General features: G+C 36.5%; 1 long non-coding RNA gene across 1 annotated transcript in view; it reads right to left on the bottom strand.

Annotated features, from left to right (window-relative positions):
• The window catches only part of LOC128850998 (uncharacterized), an 80,259-nt gene that overhangs the window by 20,056 nt on the left and 35,747 nt on the right, over positions 1–24,456 (bottom strand). The window contains exons 4-5 of the long non-coding RNA XR_008448277.1: positions 5,483–5,689; positions 3,012–3,191 (exon numbers count right to left, since the gene is read on the bottom strand). This is a non-coding gene — a long non-coding RNA (uncharacterized LOC128850998). The remainder of the gene's footprint in view (positions 1–3,011; positions 3,192–5,482; positions 5,690–24,456) is intronic.

Below are 24,456 nucleotides of genomic sequence, written 5' to 3'. Positions count from 1 at the left end.
ATAAGATTTTGAAGTATTTTCTACTGAAATAATCACAGTAACTTCTGCCAGTGTAGTGAAATATCAGAAGAATAAACAAGATAATTTCTAACCAATTATCAGACCAACTTAAAAGTATACGCACTTCCCTATGCCATCCTTGCTGGGAACAATGGGAAACAACATAACAACTTCAATTTTTTTCCATTTTTCTGTTGCAAGAAACACTCACTTATGTATCACACCACAAGCTAAGCAGCTGTCTGATCTCTCACATGGCTTATTAACACTGACAAACAAGGCATATCATCAAAACAATCTCATGTGACCTGTCTTTGAAAAAACTTGCCCTGCTCAGTAAATCGTGTTTGAAAGAGCGAAACAGAAGTGTAATGACTAATGGTGTTTATTTTAGATGTTACTCTCTGTAGGAAGTGAGTACAGTGACAACATCCCAACCTCCCTCCCCTGCCACCCAGACTGCTAGTACTTTTTTGCCTAAAGTAATCAGATGCATTAAGTAGTCCGACAGACTTTCCAGAAATATCTTACTACGCTACATTGGTAAATATAAACAGATGCATTTAAGTGCATCTCTTATATAGCGTACATTATTACTTCATCATTAGTTGTCCTAATGTGCCACCAATTTCAAAACTTTATATGGTGCTTGAATATCATTATTTGGAATAATTTGGATTTTTTAATTTAGTGTTGAGGTTTGACAAATATATGGCAGTAATAGTAGATAACAGGCAATTGCATAATGGATATCTCAAAAATGACACTGTCATATGCAAGTTATCTGGTGTAATAGAAACTTCTCACATATGCAGCCCCACTCTTTCTCCTCTCCTGCATTGCTCTACTGTAAAATATGCAAAGAGATGGAGACATCTAGCTACTAAAATTTTTAAAAAATCAATTGGGTGCTATATTCCTACTATTGTTAAATAAAATATGATGATATATATGACTGAAAAGATCCTATAAATACCGTTTTCCTCTGCTTGAAGAAAGTTTCACCATACTCCAAGTACTCAAAATCATTCCAGGATTATCAGTAAAACAATAAATATTTAAACTTCATGTTTATTTTTGCCTATAGAACACGCATCTCATTATTCATAACACTAAAGCCATTCAAGTGTTTCATGTCTCTGATATTCACAGGGTTGAATCAAGAACGTGCACAAATTTTAGTTTGATGAAAGCAGAAGCAAGAGACCGAAGTCAGGAATTAGTACTCTACAGCGTACAAGAGCAAAAAAAATAGATCAACAACTTACAAACGTTGAAGGAAATGATAGTTCCATAATTAAAAATCAGGTAGAGATCCTTTTGGCAAATGGATCTCTTTGTTAAACATCCTACTAATCTAAGTCTGAAGGTATAATTCAGTACCCTGGAGGATTCCCTCTATACTTTTGCCAGCTATTCCATTTAGGTCACTCCACCACAAGTTTAGCTTTCATCTATTCCTCACTTTCTTCACTGGGTCCCCGAAGCAGCAGCCCAGCTCTCTGAAGGCTGTTTAAAGTGTAAATGAATAGATGAGACAGAAGTGAGCCAGTAGCTTAGGGTTCTTAATTTCTGAACTGCAGTTCCTTGGACTTCCCTACCTCAGCAGATGCAATATGAAGTCTTCCTTGGTGAAAAGTGAGCAGGAAAGCTGAATATGGAATGCAGATAGCACATTCATTATAATTTTAATGCTTTGTAGCTGCATGAAACAATAGGAAATTTTCCCAGGCATAAAGTTTACTCAAGACCAAACAGTTGCAGTAGCCCTTCTGCCCTTCAGCACAACTCCCAACACTACTGCTCTTGGCATGCAAGAAAAAGCCATCGAAGAGCCAGTCTTCTCAGGTGATCAGAGAAAGGTAGACTCAGAAAGACCCAAGTACTGTGTCAGTAGACACTGTGTGCCAAGGACCACAAAGAGCCCTGAGTGCAGACCTGATCCACTTGCTTCCCTCCCTGGATCGGCACATGAAGGAAGGAGACAGTGATGTTTCAAGGGCTTGTTTATGCAAACTGAACCAAACTCAAGTGACTAAACTAATTTACTGCTAATGTGATTCAAGGCTTTTAACAAATACATCATTTCTTACCAAAAGCAACAAAAAGATTTGAATATAAAATGGTTTCAGTTAGAATGGTTCTAGTCAGAAAGTCACTATAGTTCTCCAGAAATGTTTTTAGGCAGTATGCTGCTTTATAACAACAGACTACTCTCTTACTCTGGAAATTACAAAATTTTGTAATTCATTACAAAACAAAACCACTGTCCTGACATTCTTTTGTACATTTTAAAAAAATAAAGAGCAAGGCAGATACTCCAGGAGGAATTTCTAAGTCTTCAGCTTTTAATGAGAGATTCATAAAAAAATGCAGCAAGCTTATCACTGAGGTCTTTCCAACTTAATATTAATTAACAGTTTGCACACACAAATACTAACTGTACTGTGAAACAGGATTATAAAAAAAAATCTATTGGCAATTAACTTCCTACGTTTTTCAAAGGTTGTTCAGTATTGTACACATAGTTACTCTGATGACCACACACAAGCAATCCCACAGTTTTTAGTCAACTGCTAAGATCGTGTCCTGATCCAACCCATTCAGCATAATATACTGGCTCCAACATAAGAAATCAACTGTGCGCATTTAGTAGGAAGGACTGGAATCACAGTGTTTAAGCAGCATAGTGATTTGAACACCTGCACTTAGCCTGCTCTTGAGAAAGTGTCTTGTCTGTCAAAAAGTAGAGTTCTGCAAGCTTGTACTTGTAAACCTGACATTTACAGATTAAGGAGAAGGAAAAAACAACACAAGGAATATCACACATGCAGCTTTACTGCTAATTCTGCAACAGCTCACACAGGTAAGCAACGCAGCTCCGGCAAGCTGCCTTGCAAGGCTGGACACGAATCCTCACCTGTGTCACACTTCCACCTCATGCATGCATCAGCCAGCTCCAGGTCGGCACTAGCATATAAAGCATATCTACAGCAATTTTCACTGCTTACCCTGCTGACTTGCTTCCATGCATTCCTGCTGACATTCCTGCATGTAGTGGTTCATTGCTCCTCTCAAACTCAGCGTTCGCGTGGCGTAGCTGCTCCAGCAGTGATGAGCAGAGCACAGACAGGTTGCCACTGGCCAGTTCTACCGGAGCCCAGTCATGCGCCGTCTGCAATCACATCTCACTGAGTGCAAAAGGAAAATTAAAACATTTTTTTCTCTTACACTTGAATGACACAGCATACTGTTCTGTGTTTGCATTTAAATTGGACAGAATAATTTACCACTGGTTTTTAATTTCAGAAGGGTTAATCACCTCGGCAAAGGTCAATCAAACTTTAATCTCCAATAAAATTGCGGCAGTGTCAGTCACCTGCAGGACATTTATTATATTCTTATCTCCATGCAAAAGAATGCATCACTAATCTTCTAACTCTTTACATTAGCACATTTCCCATTAACATTTTACTAAAATTATTAATTCCTCCAAAACTATTACAAGAGCTCATTTCTACACATCTCAGCAGATAATCCTGTTAAAAACCAACCACATCTACTGTGACATTGCTTTAGTTGTCTGCTCTAATCCTCACAACTGTTTGATACTCCAACTGCATTCTAACAATGCACAAAGTCTCAATTACACAAAATATTACAGGGTTTAGTTTAGAACAACAATATACTGTTTTAGTAACTTAATCTTCCCTATTGTCTGCAATCACAAAACAAATCTATTTTGCCAGTGTTAACAGCATTTTCTATTCAAAACAAAACATAGATTTTTAATCTCACTTAGCAAATCTTAAAAGGCAATAGATATACAAAGATAAGTTTTAATCTAGAATCCTCATGACAGGAATAAGCATGATGATAAGAATATTGTTCTGGCCTGGAAAAAATATTTTCTCACAAAACAGAAGTGTCCTTTGAGGCATAGACCATTAACAAATAAAATAATAAGAAAAATACCCAGATTTTAGTTGGTACTTCCAATTCAGTCTACTAATTTCAAAGAAATTATCTGCAATTAAGTTGACTGAGAACTGCAAAATCTTGTGAAAAAAAAATGTGTCAGGATTACTTTTAAATTATCCTTGCAATAATATTAGCTCAAAACTAGAAAGTTATTTAAAACAAAACAGAAAATTGGAAAATAGAAAAGACTGCATCCCAAAAAATATATTAGTTTTAAATAAACAACAGCTACATTAGCTAGGCAGCAATACATTCCTTCAAACACCTACTGTAACAATTTTGTCTGAATGCTCAGAACTATCTTACCTGTAAAGATACATAGAACAAGAACAACAGAAAACTGAAGGAGAGTTAATTGCAGAATTGAAACAAATACTTCATTTCCCAAATTTTAGAAACTGATACCAAAAAGTCAAAACTACTTCGGCAGAAGAATACTAATATCACCAAAATAAATGGGTCTCCCTTATTCTCCTACCATGGCCATATTAGCTCCTGTGAGAAAAAGAAGGAACCGTCATATGCTATCTCATTTCTATTTAAAATGAATTTTTTAGCCATAATAACATTTTGACATACCGTAATGTAAATAAACTGTTCTTTCCAATCCCAATATTTCCTTCTCTGTCTCTCTGTCTCTCTCTGTCTCCGTTTCTCTCCTCTTTTTGTTTTAATATATGGCACACAGACAGACACACACCCCCGTCACTGTCAATATGCACACTCATTAGCAATATGTCAGGCTGGCATTTTCAACACGTACTCCAGAGCATAACTGCACTACCACGCAGCGCGCGCGCACACACACACACACATAAAAATACAATTGCAGAGAAGAAGAGCTCAGTGAAATAATTTTTAACTTGGAAATCTAGGTAAACGTACAAAAGGAATAAGCAAGATTCTCAGACAGCATTTTACAAAGGTGCTGTAAAGTGGCTCTCCAGCTAACGGCACCAATGACACTCTCATTTTGCACACACACACACACACGCAAAGATGCATATACAAAAGTGAATATTTTAGCAAGATATTTTTGAATTACCAATTCAAGTATATGGTTTCCCCAGTTTGATTTTTGGTTTGTTCTTTTTTTTTTCTTTTTTAAATTATATTCTAATTTGAAGTAATTAATGAAAAGAAATATTGCAAAACATAAACCTGACCTGAACTACGAGTTCCTAGAATATGCTGCCAACAGCATTTTAGTTTCTCTGAGAAAATTAGCTACAACAACAACCGCGCCTGTATTTTTTGCAAAAAGCATCGGGCAAGACAGCGAAGACCACTTACAAAGGGTGAGTAGCACTGAACTACCGTTTTGATTATTCACCTTCCTTTGCATTGATAAAACATATTCTAGATTTCTATTGCAACTGCTTTAAAATACAAGAAAATAGCTTCACGTGGCACCCTGAAATGAAAGCGATCATGAAAGGACCATCTATTTCATTTTTCAAAAGAACAAGCAGGGGACAAATGTATGGGGAAAGAAACATACCTTTAGTTATCCCAGTGAACGACTTCGCAGTACATCTACATAGTCTTGCGGCTTTACTACCACTACAAAAGTCGACACCACAGCGCTTGTGATCTCTGTGACAATGCCATCATACTGCCAGCAATTTTTTCGATTAAACTTCTCAGACATGGTAGCAACTTTGTTAATTATGATGTTAGCCAGCTGGCGGGTACAATCAATCATCCACTGTAAGAAAGCCAGACAAAGAGACATCTAATCATTGCAACCAGAGCAGATAAATTTTGTTCCTTTCTTATACGTGTCACAGATTCTATCCCTCCTGACCCTCTACACAGCCATCGACTGTCAAATTTAGATTCAGCAAGCTCCCAGCTTTTCTTTATCCCTGCCTTAGATCTGAAACTCTGGGTTATCAGAAAGACAAGCGTCACCAGCTGTCTCAGAACAGGAAGGCAATCAGGTGAATAGTACTTATTATCTCTCATTGCCTTCTGAGGAGTGACAAGATTGATTTTGGACCAACAACAAGTCCAGATCTCAGGCACAGCTAAGTCGGTGTCATGTCTAGAATGTGATGCATACATAAAGCAGACCTTAACCTTTATTAATATTGCATATCAAAAGTTTGAAGGTTGCTTCTTTTTGGGTATTTTGTTTCGGTTTTATTTTCTTCTTTAAGAAAACTCTTAAAGTATTTTTTTTTCTCCATAGTTGCACTGGATATTCTCTTATTCCAGGTCTCCTTCCCTCCACCTCAAAAACCCAGGCAAGCTGACTGCACCGTTACTCAGGGGACTCTGTTTCACAGTTGGATAGTCTTAATTGGGCCCACAGAAGCAGTTAGCTACCGTTAAAGGCTTCTCTGTATACATCCTCCTCTCAAATAGTCTGAATGTCTATAAATCCCAACTAGTGAAGCGTACGCTTTGAGAAGGTTAAACATGCAAATAAAATACAAGCCCAAAATATAAAAGCATCCTGACAAAATTTGAGCAGATAGTTAATTTCAGGACTGCTCTGGAAAACAATAATATGTTTGAGCTTTTCATTTACAGCAGCATTGGGTGATCATTTCCTCCTGCTGTAAGACATTTTTTTTACAAACCAAATACACTGCAAAGTACTGGAAGGTAATTCATATAAAGGGGAAGAAAAGGTTACAATGGAATAATTCTATCCCAATATCACATTCTGGAACAAATAAAATGCAGCTTGGTATGTTTCAAAATGCCTGCTGATAGATCCAAGTAAATGAGTCAATTAATACAAATTTATAAGGACACGCAAAAAGTTTATGGCCACTTTTTGATTCATGGTATATTCATTACCCTGGCACTTGGACCAAAGACTGTTTTTCCAAAACTATATCTTCTCAGATTACTTGATCCTATGTTTACTTCACCTTAATTTGAGGCTAGTTTCATATTAAAGGTAGTATTCAGAAGTACTGAATACGCTCTGGAATCGGCAGCATAAAAAGAGTACTTTTTTTTAAAATCCGTTGAAAACAATATTTTTTTCTTCAAAGTTTTTGTAGAAATATCAGATAAAATTTTCATACTTCCCAAATCCAAATAGTGCAAGTGTTTTCATAAAGTGTTTTCAAAGAGAAAATAGCAACAGTTTGAAAACAGCTACTTGGGGGAGTAAGAATGAAATACTGACCTAACTGACTTGAAATTACAGTGTTACGAGAACATGCTTTGCCTTTCAGAAGTCAAGTTATTCTTTTAAGTAACTGTCTCATTTGGGAAGTTTATGATGCCAAATACAGGAATGGTTATGGTGTTCATTACTGGTCAAAGCTCAACTAATTGCTTTCTGATATTTATTGTGAAGGATGAGGGCAGGAAAATAAAGCACATCCTCCAATGTAATGTCATCACTCCAGTCTCTTTGGAAGACTGATTAAGCAATCATCCAGCTTCTCAGGCAGATATTGAAGACAGCACTAGTTGGGTACCCGTACCCAAACTGTTAACTAGTGGAGATCTATCTTGAGTACCTCCACACCATATTATCACCAGTACAACAGCAGACATGCTGTTAGAAAGCTCAGTCCTAGCACAACCAAAATGACTAATTCACTTTATTAAAATTTCTGTAGCCAAGAGGATTTTACCCAGAAGTTAAGGAAGCCCTCTGTGCGTTATTCCTTCTCATTCTATTGCTGTATTTAAATCACATCTTTCTTACTTAAGCAGCCTTTATATATGAAGAAGTAGTCTTGATGCTAGCAGAGAGCTCTAAGGCAAGAGGAAACAACTGAGTGTAGGAAATTAATGAGGGACTTGGGAAGGACACAAAAATAAGAAGCTGCCGTAATAAGTGATTGACTTTTCTAGGAAGTGAACCAAAGACATCAGGTACATAAGGCTATCCATAGTGTTATCTCCAGTTAGCCACCAGCATAAACCTGACCAGATTTCTAAGCTGTCAGAACAGACGTGAGCTGATAGAACTGGAAAACAAATAGGACGGTTTCTGACAGGTCCAGATTGAAAGTTATTTAAAAGTAGCATGAAAGAAGTATCCAACCTGATGCCCTAGCAGCACTTGTATTTGATCATTTTCAATTAATACATCAGGCTTTGCTCTCACTCACACTTTTTCATTATTTCAGAATTCCCTATGGAAAACTATGGAATTAATCCCACCTACTCTCAGCCGTTAGAAATAAAGCAACAAGGCTAGTCACCCATGCTCTCCTCTGTCACCACTAGGATGAAGGAGAGCATTACAGGTATCTGCTGAGCATGACCTATTACACTTATTTCCATAGTTAGATATTGGTCGAATGACTCATCTAACGGTTATACTGCTCTCTCTTTTGGCTGTACTGCAGATTACAAAAGTGGTCTGAATTCAGTTTTAATCTTGCCTGGAGGGGGAAGTTGGACTAGTTGACCTCTTGAGGTCTCTTCCAACCTGAATTATTCTATTAATCTATGAACTGGCCAAGCAACATAAATAGCAAAAGTTAGAAGATGAACCCAATTACATGAATTGCACATCTAACTCTTTCAGAAGGGCAGGGCAGCTCCCTCACCTTCCTTAAACCTTTCAAAAAAGCAGCCAGTTTTTCTTTTTTTGCCCTCAATTGAGACAAAAAGATGAGAATTACCAAATCATCTACACGACAGGAGGTTCAGACGAAAAGAAACATATCAAAGAGGATACACAAAGAAGAAAGTAAAGAAAGACTTCCATGGATGGTAGCTCCTATAACTAGTATAAGAGGAGAAAATTAAAGTAAGTGGTAGAGGAAAAGTGAAGTCAGGGTCAGGTAAAAGAAAATTTCTTTAGAAGTGAGGGAGGCAGAACAAAAGATAGACCACAGCTAACCTAAAGCAAATCCAGTTTAAAAATATACAAGCCATGACCATAGTAATGGTGGTCCAGGCTCAAATGAGAAGTTTATTCTGGTAAATATAAAATTACTCCAGGATTTCAACAATATTTGCCACACTTGGAGAACACAGAATATTGCCACCAAAAAAAACCCAACCAACCTAAAAGGAAGAATATGAAAATGCAAGAGTACATGACTTAACAGAAAAAAAAAAAGTATATTCTAAAACATTTTGATAAATAGTCACAATCATATTTTCTAAGCTGAGATTGATATAAAAGCATTTAGTTTTAAAGTTATGTATACCTATTCATAAGCTTAAGCTTAAAAATGTCTGTCTAATAAACCTTTTATTTGTACTCTAGTGAATACTGTAAATATTCCATTCAGTACCCCATTACAAAAAATTAAGCGAAATTAAGCGATAATGTATGTAAATTATATATTTAAAATAATGGGCAATGAAATGAAAGGAATACACTTCACATTCTAATCCAGTGGGCTTTTAAATTAACTTTTACTGTTCAGTGGCTGCCAAAATAAAGAGTCTACACATTTGACTATGCTACAACAAATGATCTAGGAGAAGCAAAGGAGGAACACAAGGGCATGAAGCCAATGCAGGATGGAACACAGATGCCGGTTGGCTGGTTTAGGTGAGAACATCTGGCAGAGCCTGGGTCTGAGAAGCAATGGCTTTCTGTGGTGAACATCTTCTTGAAATCAGGATTTTTGAAGACTCAGTGACACACTGACCCTCTCACTCACTGATTCCTCCTTCATTCCAAGAAAGAGCATATGTAACTACAGACAGAGAGCCTATGATATAGTTTCTCATTTTGGCAGATCGTATGCATCAAAAAATAGTCACAGGTATTTTTTTTTTAAATATTACTTTTAGTACTGCAAATCTAGAGTTAGCCTTCATCATAAATTACACACATATTCCGCTGAGAAGAGTGAAGCCATAAAGTCTCACAGTGCAGAACAATGTCTGCAAAGGTCATGTGCAGCTTCTCAAGGGGGAAGTGCCATGAGGCAGGTGCGAAGAGGCCACGTGTTGCATTAATTCCTAGCACAGAGTGAATAGAGGTGAAATATTAATGTGTTACATGAAAACCAATCTTGCTTACATTCCAGGAATTGATCACGAAAGAAAAAAGGGAAACAGACTTCTGTGCACCTGCATCATGACAAACACCTTCAGTTTTATTGTGCTTTAATACTGCCAGCACATGTGAACGAAAGGACTTTTGTTCTATTCTGTTATGAATGGCCATAGGTGAGCCTGAAAACTGATTTTTTTCTTTGTAACTCCCTTTTTCTTGCACAAATATTCCATTATTCTGTTTCCCACCCTAGCAGTTCAGAAATATCTCTTTTTAAACTGGTCAGTGAGAATGTATGTACCAGTTCAGATGCCAGAATCCTGCTTTTGACAATGTTCAGTAGCGGGTGTCCAGGAAAAAGTGTGAATTTTTTTTCTTGGTATACTCTCCCGAACTCTGCCTATCCATGGTGTGGAAGTTTATATAGTATATGAAATGTCAGGATGGCTTAACGCAACACATTAGACAAGATTTCAACACAGTTCTCCTGTGTCACAGAATGGCAAAAATCGGTAGGAAGATTGCAGTTAAATAACTGACATCATACCGTGAAACAGGATATCTATGTGAATAAGAAACAGAGAATGAGCTGAAATCTACAAAAAATATTCTGTCTCAATTAAAAAAAAAGTAATCCATTCACATCCAGACTGCTAACAATTGTGGATTAAAGAGTTTTGTCTGTATCATTTTGTAAAGATGAAACAATAAAAAGTTTCCATTGTTTTAATAGAAAGATTTTTTTTTTCATTTATACAGCAACTTCGCAGAGCACCCCTCACTAGATCAAGTGAGACATCTCAGCACCATGGCTCCCGAAGCTGGCAATAGCTCTTTCCTAAAGGCAGAGTTTGCACCATTTTGCAAGAAATTTGTGTGCAAAAAATTCATTCCCAAGATTGTTGTTAAAAAGCCTGGAAGCTTCTCCTGCACAAAAGATCCTACCCACAGTAAAGTGGAAGTGGACTAGTTCAGACACAAAGAGTGAAACAACAACTGAATTAAGCAAATGCTTATTCTGGAGACAACAGACACAAAATATATTGGGGAAAACTTAATGCCGTGTTATAGCAACACGATCACTTTAGATTCTATGGTACTTATTTTTAATGTGTCATTTTGGGGTTTTTTGCTCTCAAATAAAAAAAAAATCACTTACAACTAATGTAGCCACCTAAAAGAAGACGTTTTATCTGTATAAAACTGAAGCATGTAAAATACTATAGTATGGCAGAAAAAAACTCTGGTACATGACCCATTAGAAAGGCTCTACCTGCAACGATCCAATGAAAGCAACATAAACTAAAACACTCTAATGAGAGAAAATTAAAAAAAACCCAACAACCTCAAACACTAAAATTGTCTCTTTTTAATCAATTCTTTAAATAAAAAGTAAAAGAGTTAATGTTGTCACATTTGGGACCTGGATTCTCTAAAGGTAAGTCTCAAATTGTGAAACTGTCCAATGTGGGCATTCAGGATTTTAATAAATTTATAGATTGACTTAATGAGCTTCTTTCAATACAATTAGTTAATTTCCTGACAGATAATACTTTACACCCAATTAATTTCAGAGCAGTTAAAAGGCAATAGCTCCAAAGGCAAATTAAAAAAAAAAAAGAGAACAAGGAAGGCAAGGCAGTAATATTTTTTTTTCCCCAAATCACAGTCTGAAACAGAACTAAACATCGATGGCTGCTATCTATTATTTTCAGTATCAGAGGACAGTAAACTCTTACAGTAAACTTATGTCCAGCAGTATATAAAAGAAGAAGGTCTAACAGTAAGAGAAGCACAGTTTGTGTTTTTTCTTCTGGAGGAGAGGAGGTATTTGTTATACCATGTAAAAATGATCTAATTATCTTTTTGTTTTTTCAGCAGAAGTAAGTGTATTACCTGAAATTAGGTCCTTTTACTCTTTCATTCCAGAAATTATTGTTAGGAACAGTGGTATCTACCTATGCTATAATGAAATCAAGTCTAACATCAGTCATTTTCTGAGGCCCATTTCCAAAACACCCATGTTGCAATAAGGAATAAACGACTGTGTTATATATCACTACAGTTTTCAAAGCTGCCAAAAGAACATGGATATCCAAATCTTCCAGATTTTCAAGTCCATTCTGTATGGTGTTGCCTAACAAGTTCAAAAGCTAAAATATTGTTGTTTTGCAAAAATCCGTGTTCCATGCTCTTTTTGAATTCACTTTATAAAGACGCTCTTTGCAGAAAGATATTAAAAAATTCCTTAGTAATGTGACTGAAAGGGTCACTGAAGGATCCCTGTCCAGTTGTAAATGGAGGGCTCACGAGCACATAACAACCAGCTGCCTCAGGCTTCACCACACCAAACAGCGAGGTGGAAGTTCTTTATAAGGAGCCCTCTCCTGAGGAAGAATGAAAAATCAAGCAAACATACATAATATTGCAATGCCCACGATGGGCATGTCTATTCCCAAAGGGTTTCTCAGACAAAATATAACTGGCATATGGAACAAAGTAGGAAACAGCTCTGAGTATGCCATGTAGGTAAGATGCTGGACTGCAGTGAAACCTATCAAGCCTCTTATAAGCAAAGACTCACTAAGATTTTAGCTGTTGTATATCAAAAGTTCTTTTAAAAAAAAAAAAAAAAGAAAAGACAAAAGCTAACTGTAACTCACCATTTAATTGAGCTAAAACATGGAACTTCAAATGTCTTTAACCAAAACTGTTGGCAGCAGAATAGACCCAGAGACCAGGAAAAATATCACTGTTTAACAGTACTTAAGGACCTGCTTGATTTTGAACAAGAATTTAGAAGGGATGAACTTAAATATATGCTCATGTGTTAGGCTGTTGAGGTGCTACACCTCAAGAAAGTACTGAATTGTACTAGTCCTGCAGAATACTCCTCAATGCTGCTGTAGTGCACCTACACTGGTGCTTATACGTTGTTCATACCCAGTTGCAGGCTACTCTAAACATATATACTGTCACCTCCTATGCTTCTTTGGTGCTTCCCCTATTTATCACAAATACCAGATGCAATGATCTGCAAGTTCATAAAGAAATACATGAATACCATTTAAGGATTCTGACCAAGGCTCTAGTGTTTGCCTGTGGTTCTAAACATCCGTACCAACTTAATTATCATTAGGTTAAAGTTGTGCAATCAAGTTCATTGGACATAAACAGGCATGCCAAAAAGAACAAAGTAAAATTGATAATTCAAGTTAAAATAAATAAATAAATAAATAAAATAAAGCGCTAGCTAGGAGTTAGGAAGATCATGCATTAAGATGAAAGACAAAACAGATGCAATACACAGCAAAGATCAAAGAGCTCCATCAATTCATTCTGAAAGTCAAAATCCAGCTGAGCATGGGAGCCCTGTCCGCATAATAAGAAAGGTTGACTAAAACATAAGGATTAAACAGATGAGCTGTCTCCAGTGAATGTACGGCACAGGAAGCCCTGCTGAGCCACTTGCAAAGACACTTTGGAATTGTACACCTGCTACCACAGTGAAACCTACAGGAAGCCAGCCTGGAAGGGGGAAGAAATCCACTAATGGACTAAATAGCTGTCTTTAAGAGAATAAAGAAAAGAGTCGATGCAAGTAGACAGTACCTAAAAGATTTGCTCTTTCCCCTCCACTTAGCTTATTTACCAAATATTTCCAAGAAAAATGACTATGAAGATATTGTTATAGCCATCCTCTCATCCCCTTGAAATAAAAGAAAAAAGCTTTGCACATACTTAATCTGTGAACACAGCCATCCATATATATCAGGGTTAGCCTAGGATTCTCAATGAAAATATCTATTGCAATGTTACTGGTTTGGAATCTATTTTTGTACTCCAGTTCTCATTTTATATGGCCAAAGTGCTAATAACTTCAGTGCTGCAGGATTAAATAAGTCTAGCAGTCACTAAAATTGATATTTTTCCTAATACTGATGGTATTTTAAATAGTGTTACATATAAATCTTCCCTTTTCATGTTTACTCGTTAAAGATAAGAGTTTTTTCAACAATAAAAATTTATAGATAATGATTAGTTTATTTCCTCTTATTATTACTGGTAATAAGAAAGAAAACCAGGAAAGAAGCTGTCAATAACAGGTAAGAAACACCATTCAATTGAATTAATGACTTCAATTAATTCTCATATTAAAGTAAAATCCCTGTGGTGTGTGCATTTAGCCATAAACAAAGTCCTCACATAAAGAAAAAAATAAAGTAGTGCTAGCAGCCACTCCATTACTCAAAGGAGATAAACTGCAGAGGTTTCTAAAGCTTCTGAAAGGATTCACATTATATGCTTCACCTTCTTGGAAGGTATGGATAAAGAAAACTCTTGCATCAGAAGATGGCAAACTATAACTTAAAATAATCAGGGAACAAAACCAATCGAACAAACACCTACTTCCCAGTTTCTTAAGGCTTTGCTTTCTGCTAGATGTTCAATTAATGTCAACTGCCTGCCACAGGTGCTCTTTATTTATTTTTTAAATGAATGTTACTAACCTGCTTGTCCCACGAACGTTATTTACAACCACATCTTTTATTCTTGTTTTAGTTGACAGGACAATCTCTTAAAGGATCTGGGCAGAACTGATATATTTGATTTCCAGGTTATCTACTGCCTGCAGATACAAGCACTTTGATTGTTTACAATGCAGGAGTAATTGGTAACCGTTAAATAACTCCAGAGACTGATTTAAGACTCCTTCACATACTGCTTGAAAGGAGGGCTTCATCCCACAGCCCCAATTTGGCTAAATTCGTAAAGATTTCCCTACAAAACAAGGCTATTAACGAATTAGCAAATGCATTCAGTTAATTTGAATTAACATTGCAAGCACTGTATTCAGTTTTAATGTTTTAAAATGAATTTATATTTCAAAGTGGAAATTAAAATAAGAAACAAGTATTTTCAAATTTCTCATTACATTTCCAAAATTAGTTGCAAATATGAATTTGTTTAGCATAGTTTTTAAGCAGAATTTTTACAGTGTTTCTTTCAGCACACCAAGCCAAAATGAGAACAGTAAAATGAAATTCAGCAAGTATTCCTATGAGGAATTTTATGTGTTGTTTCATTGGTAATACATCCCTTCCTGATTGCGTATTTTCAAGCTGTGGATAATATTTAAAATAACTTTTTGAGACACTTGCGTAGCCTTGAGCAGTAAACTAGAATTACTTTGCTATAAACAAATCAGCCTAATTTTCTGTTTCAGCAAAAAGTCACAGACTGCATTTTAACTTTTATTTTCTGACGCCATTTTATGGCCGATGAACTTTACTGCTTCACAAAATGGTGTGGAAGCACAACACCCTTATGAACACACTGACTGTTGAATTCCTCTGAACTTAGCTTTTTCTACCAGAAAACAGCAATTAAATACACCACTGATGATATTATACACTTCCAGACTGCATTGGCATGGATGTAGTCTAAATCAGATGATGAGGTACACTGTGGAAACCCACCTAGATAGTTGTGCAGGCAGTTCACCATCCCCACGCTCAGCCTGGAGCCTACATTCGACGTGATTTAAGGATCAAGGCAGGACATGGGTTATCCTTGGTCCTTCTCTGTCACTGCAGCTCCTTTTGGGGAGCACTGCACCAAGACATCTCTACCGCTTTTATTTAGAACTAATCTGGGTCCTGAGGGGCGGAACGGTGGCAGTGTCCCACAAAGCATCTTCACCTGCTCTTGGAGCAAAGGAGATAACAGAGGCAAAGCCTGCGTGCTCATGCAGCCCTGTGGCTGCTCCGAGGACTCACGTGATCCTCTTCAGCTCCATGCAAGTCTAACTGCAGCTTCTCAATCCTACCCGGACAGATTTCTCTTTTTAAGAAGAAAACTTACAGAAAGCTAAGATTGCTTCTTTCACAATGCCAATTGCACTGACCTCTTGGGGCATAAACACGCTTGTTAGCACACTGTAAATCAGTCAAGAGGAAGCCCAGCATTTTATAATTTACAGCCAACAGCGAATGACACCAGGACTCTGGCAAATCCCAGGTGCACATCCTGCAAAAATGAGCCAACTGCTCTTCCAAGTGACCTGGTAGATATACTATTACTAAAATTTTACCACCCACGGGAAAATCACAGTACCTTCAGACCAAATCACAACCGTTTTCACGGAGACGTTTCAAAGACATTTCTCTTGAGAGAGAGCTGCCACCTTGAAAAATTTCAATGTGTTTCCCCAGTGCTTTTGATACTACAGCTGTCATTTAAAAGGTCATTGCCTTTCTTTTTTATAATGAAGGCATTATTTTCCTTTCTGTTCCTTTAAATACTGGTCAACAGTTTTAGATAGAATCTTGAAATAACTTTTGCAGTGAATATGCACACTAGAAAATTTTGGAGCAGTATGTGAACAGCTCAGAAGCTTATAAGTCAAATGCAGAAATTTGGTCTGTTGCTGTTTCAATCATTAAGCCCACGCAACTTCTCAGTGGGATGTGTGCACTTGTTTCTTTACTTCACTTTTTATTTGAATACATCATCATTTACTATCTGCTGTTCCACAATAACATTTTTTCCCAACATTTATGCCCACAGATTCAGTAGAAGGGAAACAATGTATTGTCTGATTATTTCAAGCATAAAAAACACACAAAAATTCTTTTAAAGTTTTATATTTCACTTAGGATAATAAGAAAAAAAAAGTCATCTGAGCATACTTTTAAGTATGCGAAACAAACAAAAAATGCCCTTGCGCTTAATTCTGAAACCTTTCTTTGGGTTTGGCCTCAAATCCGACTTGGTTTTGGCTGAACAGAAAATCAGAACTGTGATTAATTACAACTTTTTTAGGGAGGACTAAAATTTTCGAAGTCATACTGATATCTTGCACACATACATGTGCAAGAGACACCTTACTTATTAGTTTTGCATACTACTCTGGCTTATCTCTGTAAACCTAGTTTGTCCAAATTCATCTCCTAGACTAAAAACGCAGTTCTTCATATTTCATGATGCAGAAGACCAGAGACTAAACTAAATGTAAAATATAGTGTCATTTCAGAGACTATAGCTATCAGTGTAATCTTTTTTCTTTGCTGTCCTTCCTTCCAGTTTGTTTGACTCTTAAATCCATCAAACTCTAACCTTAGTTTTTCAGCTATACATCAATCATGAAAATGTATTTTCTGAAGTAAAAACAGCTTAAAATTGATACAAGGTTTTTGAATGAGAGAGGTGAGTTTTACAGTCATATCACACACACAAACCCGTGAATTCTTTCTGTGGTTGTAATTTGCCTTGATACAATGTAAGGAAAGATCTAACTCTGTCAAATTCAAATATACAGTCTCCTCTTAAAACCTATCTGTCCAGCTTCATTTAAAGAATGGATAAGGTGTGAGAACAAGGGTAAAGGAGATTGACCTACAGGAAAATGAACAAAATAAAGCCCTGAAAAAAATTATTTCCTTTTAGGTTTAAAACTAATGCCTCTAAACAAATCTGACAATATTTCTTCGGTCTTTCAGGTTCAGTTTCCACTGATCAAGATGGCACTGCAGTATTCACTCATATGTGATCAGGTATATCTAAACCCATAGAAAAAATATCTTAAAGACTTAAAGAGTTCTGTTTGAGCTTTAAAAAATGGATTACTAGCATTTCTTTAAGCAATTTCAGGCACCAGATACTATAAATACATTTAAACTTGCCTCACTTCAGCAATGATCATACATTTACTATAGTTTTCATTACATCAAAAATGCTCTAGCTTCATCAGCAACAGATGAATTCATTACTTTCTTTATTAATTCAAACGATTTTTTTTCAATTATTCATAAGCTCCAAGGTTCTCTCTGCGATATTGGCTCCTTCTCTGTTCCATAAAATCGTAATCAATCTCTATTATTGTAATGAAAATGGTATTTGTCACTTCGCTGGGAAAAAAAAAATCAATACATTTTGCAGGGTAGAATAGGCATTTAATGCAGCGAATTGATGCCTGTTAGAGAAATTTAGCTTGCCAGCAGTTTGTGACAAGGTAATAGAAAACCAGAAAATTCACTGAAGGTTGACAGATGAATATACAGACATGCCACAAAAATTAATATTTGGGCATTTTGCATAGCCTGTCATTTCATATGCTGGAGAGAAAATAGATTTAGACAAGCAAATCCCTAAGGAAATCCTTTTGGTTTTTAAAAGGCAAAAGCCAAAAGCATGTAAAAAAATTGAATTCTTCACTATTATTTTTATGTTTATATATGTTTCTGGAAAATAAGTATTCTGAACCAATCTTCCATTTAAATATTTTGCTTCAGACTTGAGACTGAATATGAAAACATTGTTCCACGATAAAATAGTGCAAAGTCTCTGAGGCTATACCAAACTCCTGATCCTTCTGTAGAACACAGCATCACAAAAACAAATCAGAGTGTAGCTTCAAAAATTAGTACATAATCTGCACAATGGCATTGCTCAGAAAGTGTTCTGAATCATGAAAAAAAAAACAACTAAAACTGTCATAACCAATATCTAGAAAGAAATACAGTCATATTTTTCATGACAAACACAATAACTTCAAAAATGCTGCTAGAAGTAGTTGAACCTTATTAATAAAAAGTTACACTTCAGGAATGCAGTCCTCCCTTCTGTCTACTGCCATCTCCAGAAGCTGTCAAAACACTCCTCCTTCCAATTACGCGCTTTCTGCCTTTCACTTGCTCTACGATAAGCCTATAATCTATTTAATTCCCTTGTTTGGTTGGTTTAATAAACAATGCTTTTAAGTTGCAGGGCTCGACAAACCTAGCATTCGCAACAAGCAAGTCGCAGTTATCTGTTCCTCCAAGAGCACATCAGGACCACAGAGACCTTACGCTGGCCACCGTAGGAAGAAGCACAGGGCAGTAGATGTGAACTTCTCTTGCAAGGCTACCCCCTTCTAAACTCCATTCTTCCTAAGAAATCCTTCTAGTTCTGGGTTGGATATAAATGGGACACACTCTTCAGGGATCTGCTTGTGGCTCCTAACATGATCTAACAGCAAGAATTTTAAAACCTAAGGTATCCACCAGGTCACAGAGCAGCATATAGGTCTCTAAATATCTAAGAAGACAACCAGCTGAATGCTCGTGGTGCAACACAATCATGCTTTAATTACAGAGACTGAGCAAACAATCCTGGCACTTGAGCGCTGTTTGGGGAAGAGGAACAATCTTCTCATCATATGCATAATAGCAATCTGGGGCAAAAGGAAGGTGTGCTAAAGATGCCAAGAATTTTACATTGCTTCTGAACAGTCAAACACCCATGTTCAAACATAGGAGAACAGAAGAGACAAAATTTAACACCTCCTTTCCTGTAAAACTGAAATAAGACCAGGCAACAGAAGTCTATAACAAGGTGGACATCGTGGAAAATCTGTATCTCCTACTGCCTTTGCCATTCTGTCATGTATTTTAAAATGCACATGTAAATTAGAAATCTCTCCTGCCACTACTGCACTCCTTTCTGACAGCAGTGATGCTAACACTGAACCACTTTGTAGTCATCAGAAAATTGCTGTAGCAAGTGGAGGATTGTTAACATCACTAAGGTTCTCCAAAACTAGGGAACTTAAAGTAATTATGTTCTCATTTGTAGAAGAATTTGACCTTTGGGCTGACAAAATTCAGGCTCAGCAAAATGTAAGCTAAACAATAAAAGGAAATAAAAAAGTTCTATCAAAACATTATCAATGACAATTTTGCAAGCCTAATAGAAGGCAAACTGCAATACCAGTTTCAGAATTCTTGTGTTCTTTAAAAAAAAATAAATGCCATGCTCTATAGGAATTTGACAACACTAACATAGGGGTCCCCAAAAGCCAACTATCGTTTTTATCTCACAATTAAGTTCCAGCTGCTACTGTACTTTGTAGGCATTATAGGACCATGTAGCTGATGGGAATGACAAAAAGTCACTGTTGCATGACACTCTCAACATTTATATTTATGCTTTGCATGAGTGCAAGTATTTGCAATTCACTCTTGGAAAGTTAAAGAGTTATTAAAGAAGATGACAGTGTTAGTAGAGCTGGTTCAAAATGGAAGATGTTGCGATACACGCTGTCAAGTCTGATGTGTCATATTTGCTTATTTGATGTAGAAAGGACCTTTAAAGATCATGTAGTTCACACACACACACACGCAATAAGAAGGTACATCTTCAACTAGATCAGGTTGCTCAGAGCCTGTCCAACCTGACCTTGAATGTTTCCAAGGGTGGGGCATCCACAACTTCTCTGGGCCACCTGTTCCAGTGTTTTATCACTTTCATTGTAAAAAAAAATATTTCTTATATCTAGTCTAATCACCCTCATTGTAAAAAAAAAATATTTCTTATATCTAGTTTAACATACTCTCTTTAGTTTAAAATCATTACCCCTTGTCCTATTGCAACAGGCCTTATTAAAAAGCCTGTCCTTGTCTTTTCTATAAGCCCCCTTTAAGTACTGAGAGGCCACAATAAGCTGCAGCCTTTTAATGTTTGGTGACAAAATGAACGCATATGTTATGGCTTGGAAGTTATATACTTATTTTTGTCATGAGTGGAAAGCACAGTTTGGTGTAAATGCAAGTTTTTACAAATTTACCAGTACTGGAAGCAGTTGCAGCACCATTAGCTCCATATGAATGTATACATTGAATCTGTTTCATGATCGGTTGTGAAGATACAAGCATAAACTAGGTATTAAGTATGGATATTTTTGTAATTAATATGTTGGGCCCTGAGGAAATATTCCCATTGAATTTTCCTTGAGCTTTCTAAGATAATTTGTACTAGACTGATGAATAATTTGAATAGGTTTGAATGTACAGTCCCACCAACAAAAAGGGTAAAAGATATTTCCCAATTAAGCTGTTTCTTATTAGCTTATTGACAAAGGGACATAAACTTGAACACACAGCATATATTAGGATTAGATGAGCTTCTACTGAATATGTCTTTCCTTAATTTCACAGACATTTCTCAGTCATTTCCATATGGCCAGCCAGAAACTCTGCTGTATTCACAGAACAGATCAACAAGTAACAGCACTGGCAAACACTTCCCTTCTTTACTGTCATCCCCAGTTATCAAGTGAGAACTAAATCACGAAAACATGTCTAGTATTTGTTATTAATACAAATACCATCTGTAGAAATTATGATCTACTTTAAAGTTTCCCCCCATTCTCTAAGCATAATCTTAATGTAGTCTGTTTTCTCTGAAATATGAAACATTTTCAGGATCTGTGTGAAATTTTTTTCCAGTAAGACTCAATAAAATAATGATATAAGGGCATGATCCTACATCCACTGAAGTTAATAAGAAGTGTAACACTGGCATGAACAGCATAGGAATAAAGGCTAAAAAAAAAAAATGTAAAAAGCAGCCAAAACAGAGAACTTTCCATCTGACCTCTGGCCTCATTTACCACAAGTACCAGCCATGACCATTAAATAAAGGATGACTTGCAAATGCCTCCAGATTCATTCCCTGTGCAACTACAATGTCCATTAGCATCAGCAAATACAATTTGACTCAGATGGAAAAGAGTTTTTCAAATACAACAAGTAGGTATCTTCTTGATTTCTCAGTTTGCTGGTGACAAAATAGTAACTGTTAACTGCTACCTACTGGATCACTACTACTTTAGTTTGGATTTTGACCTGTATTGTGTAACAGAAAGCTTTTGTCTTCTGAATTATCTCATTCCCCTCCTTCTTATTTACAAATGAACCTAACTGCTCAGCAGACAAGGGTTCATGCAGTATTAAATGAAAACTCATGACCAATATAAACTATCTTCTAATTCTTTCTCAAAATCTTACCTTCATTTCCAAGAACAGCTATGATAGGTACTTCACATAACACGCTCTTTAAAACTAGGTGACTGAGTTTTGAAGAGTCTTGAAAAGCTTACCTCATTTAGAATCCAATTCTATTCTAATTTTTGGGGAGGGGTATTGTCTTAGAGCTGCTTACAGAATAGCAATAAAGAAAAAGTGGTCACATGTCTACAGGTATGAGCAATTAAAGGCAGCATTGACAAAATCCAACAAATAAGTTGTCCTAGTTCTTTTTCGTATCCCATACAAAGTGTGTTACCTCTTCTCATTTTTTGTTGTCTGCTCAGTTCAGAGATTTGAAGTCAAAGGATCCCAAAAGTTGTCTGTCTTTGCTGCACATACAGTGATGTACATTAGAATTCCATACATTTTGATTTTTAAGGAAAATGCCTGTACTTAAACATGCAGAACGGCATTTGATGGCAGCCAAAATGGACTAGGCAACAGTCCCATCTCCTCCCTACGCTTCACTTCTTGTGTTCACTTAAAAGACTTGAAAAGATGTTTGTTGCTTAGTCCTGGCCTGTCTTCTCCTCATGTTCCATCCTGCTGTGCTCCTCCTAGCTCAATCGTAAGTGAAGGACAAGGCTTGTCTCCACAGACATCAGCAGAAAGAGACCACTATCACCATGGAACAGAAGGTACAGACTTCAGAGAGTTCCTCTCCTTCCTCCTTGTGCCCACCCAGCTAGATCTGTCTATATGACCTCAGCTTCTCCCAGAGCACAGATGTGCGAGCAATATAGCCACTGGTCCTACCTGAGCTCCCTATTTTCCCTTAAATTCCTACAGGTCCCTATCACAACTTCCAGTCACCTGGAAGTGCATAAACTATTCGCAGGCTTACTGGAGAAAGGGGGAATGTGGCAGCAGTCTCAGCCTTTTTAGAGCCAGTGTTGATCCCCGCAGCCATGAGACTACGGCACTGAGCAAACACAAGTGCAGCAATAGGCCGTAAGAGATATCTCTCACTTTCCCAAGAAAGTGATTTCAGATTTTAGCTCTCTCTTTAAACACTGGGATGCCAGATAAAACCACAACTTAGTAAACTTTTTTGACAAAACTTTCGCTTTGCATATTACTGGCAAAATGTTGAAGTTGGTTTTGGCGCTATACCCCAATATAACCTGTTATAAGCTGTTTAGTCTAGTGAAATGTAAAAAAAATACATCATACCTTTGGATTTCAGATTCAAGCTCATTAAACAAATAGTTCCATGGGTAAAATTAGCAATTAAAATGTTTTTAAATGGTAAATGAATTTAGCACCTGTATTTTTAATCTTGAGTGATCATAAGTAAAATTAAATTTTTCAAATTTTCCATGTTTTTTAACCTAAATCCTCTGTAAATTTACATTTGGGGGAAAAAAAAGAGCTGCAATTAGACCAAGTTATTGACGAATTTAGTTTACATACCTTGGCAAATTTTTTATAGGTACATGTATTTGTATATACATACAGGCTACCTGAAGTCAGGTCAAAAAGAAGGAAATGAAACTTCTCTCTTGATTATTTCCATTGGCACAATTACACTGATGTTCATGAGTGCGTAGGATAAGGGAGAATGGACTCAAGAGTCAAAAATTAAAGCTAACTGAATATTTAGCCTGAAGGTCAACAACTTTGGTGGCCATCTGCCACAGTAGCCAGTGCCTTTCAGCACATTGTGCAGCTGCATTTATTTGACTACCTACTGTGGATACTGAAGATGCTCATATACAAGTGAAACCCTTAACATCCAGAGACACTGGCGTTGAGTTCACTAAACAAATCCTCTAAATCAATGGCAGAATACCTTGTAGCAGCTCAAGTCTAGTTTGTACTGCACTTTGGACAACTGTGCTGCTCTAAGAGCAACATTATGTTGTGCCTGACTTAGAGGTGGTTTAGATGTTAGGGATGCTATTCTGTTCTAAATTAAATCTGGTGTAAATTGAGCTATCGTAAGATAGAAAGTTACAGATCACATAAGATTTAATGATAGCATAAGTCTTCAGATCACCAGGAATACGGAAAATTAATCTTATTCAAAGCCTACTTATGGTCAAAATACTTTTACAATGGAACTAAGGAATTTATGTCAGAAATAAAAATGTATACATAGGTTTTAAACAGACTAGCAGTTAATCCAGAACCATTGCTTTATGAAGGTCAGAAAAAAAGCCAGACAAGCAAAAAAGCCTTCAGCAGCTTCAGCGGGGAAACATATAAGTAAGATGCTAAAAAAGACATAACTTTAGATCATTTGTCTGTCTCAAGGAAAAAAGAAAGATGTGGAAAACCAGACTCAAATTATTATTCATTTATTGACTACCATGAATGCCGAAACTTTTTCAATACAAATGTATTGTACTTAGAGGGCATTTTGATTGGACGGAATCAAGACAGTTTGATGTTGTAATTTTAAATTTCTGTATCATGCTGAGTACACTTTTTTTTAAAGTGGAACTTTAAACCTGAATGCAACAAATGCTCTGTGCCTCTGTTTCTGTTGAAAATTCCTAACATGAATTCCACAATAAAAAGTTGACTCTTCTACTTTAAAATAGCATCAATTAATGGGACAATCTTTTTAAAATAATGTCATGAAACATCATGAAAAGAAAGCTTCTCTACAGTTTTCAAATTGAATTAAAATTCTAGTGAAGCAGGTAAATACAAGATCAAATCACAGCAATAATT

This window comes from Cuculus canorus, chromosome 1 (assembly GCF_017976375.1).
Source record: "Cuculus canorus isolate bCucCan1 chromosome 1, bCucCan1.pri, whole genome shotgun sequence".
NCBI lineage: Eukaryota > Metazoa > Chordata > Aves > Cuculiformes > Cuculidae > Cuculus > Cuculus canorus.
The sequence above is the reverse complement of the archived record's forward strand: the minus strand, read 5'-3'. Positions and strand labels throughout refer to the sequence as shown.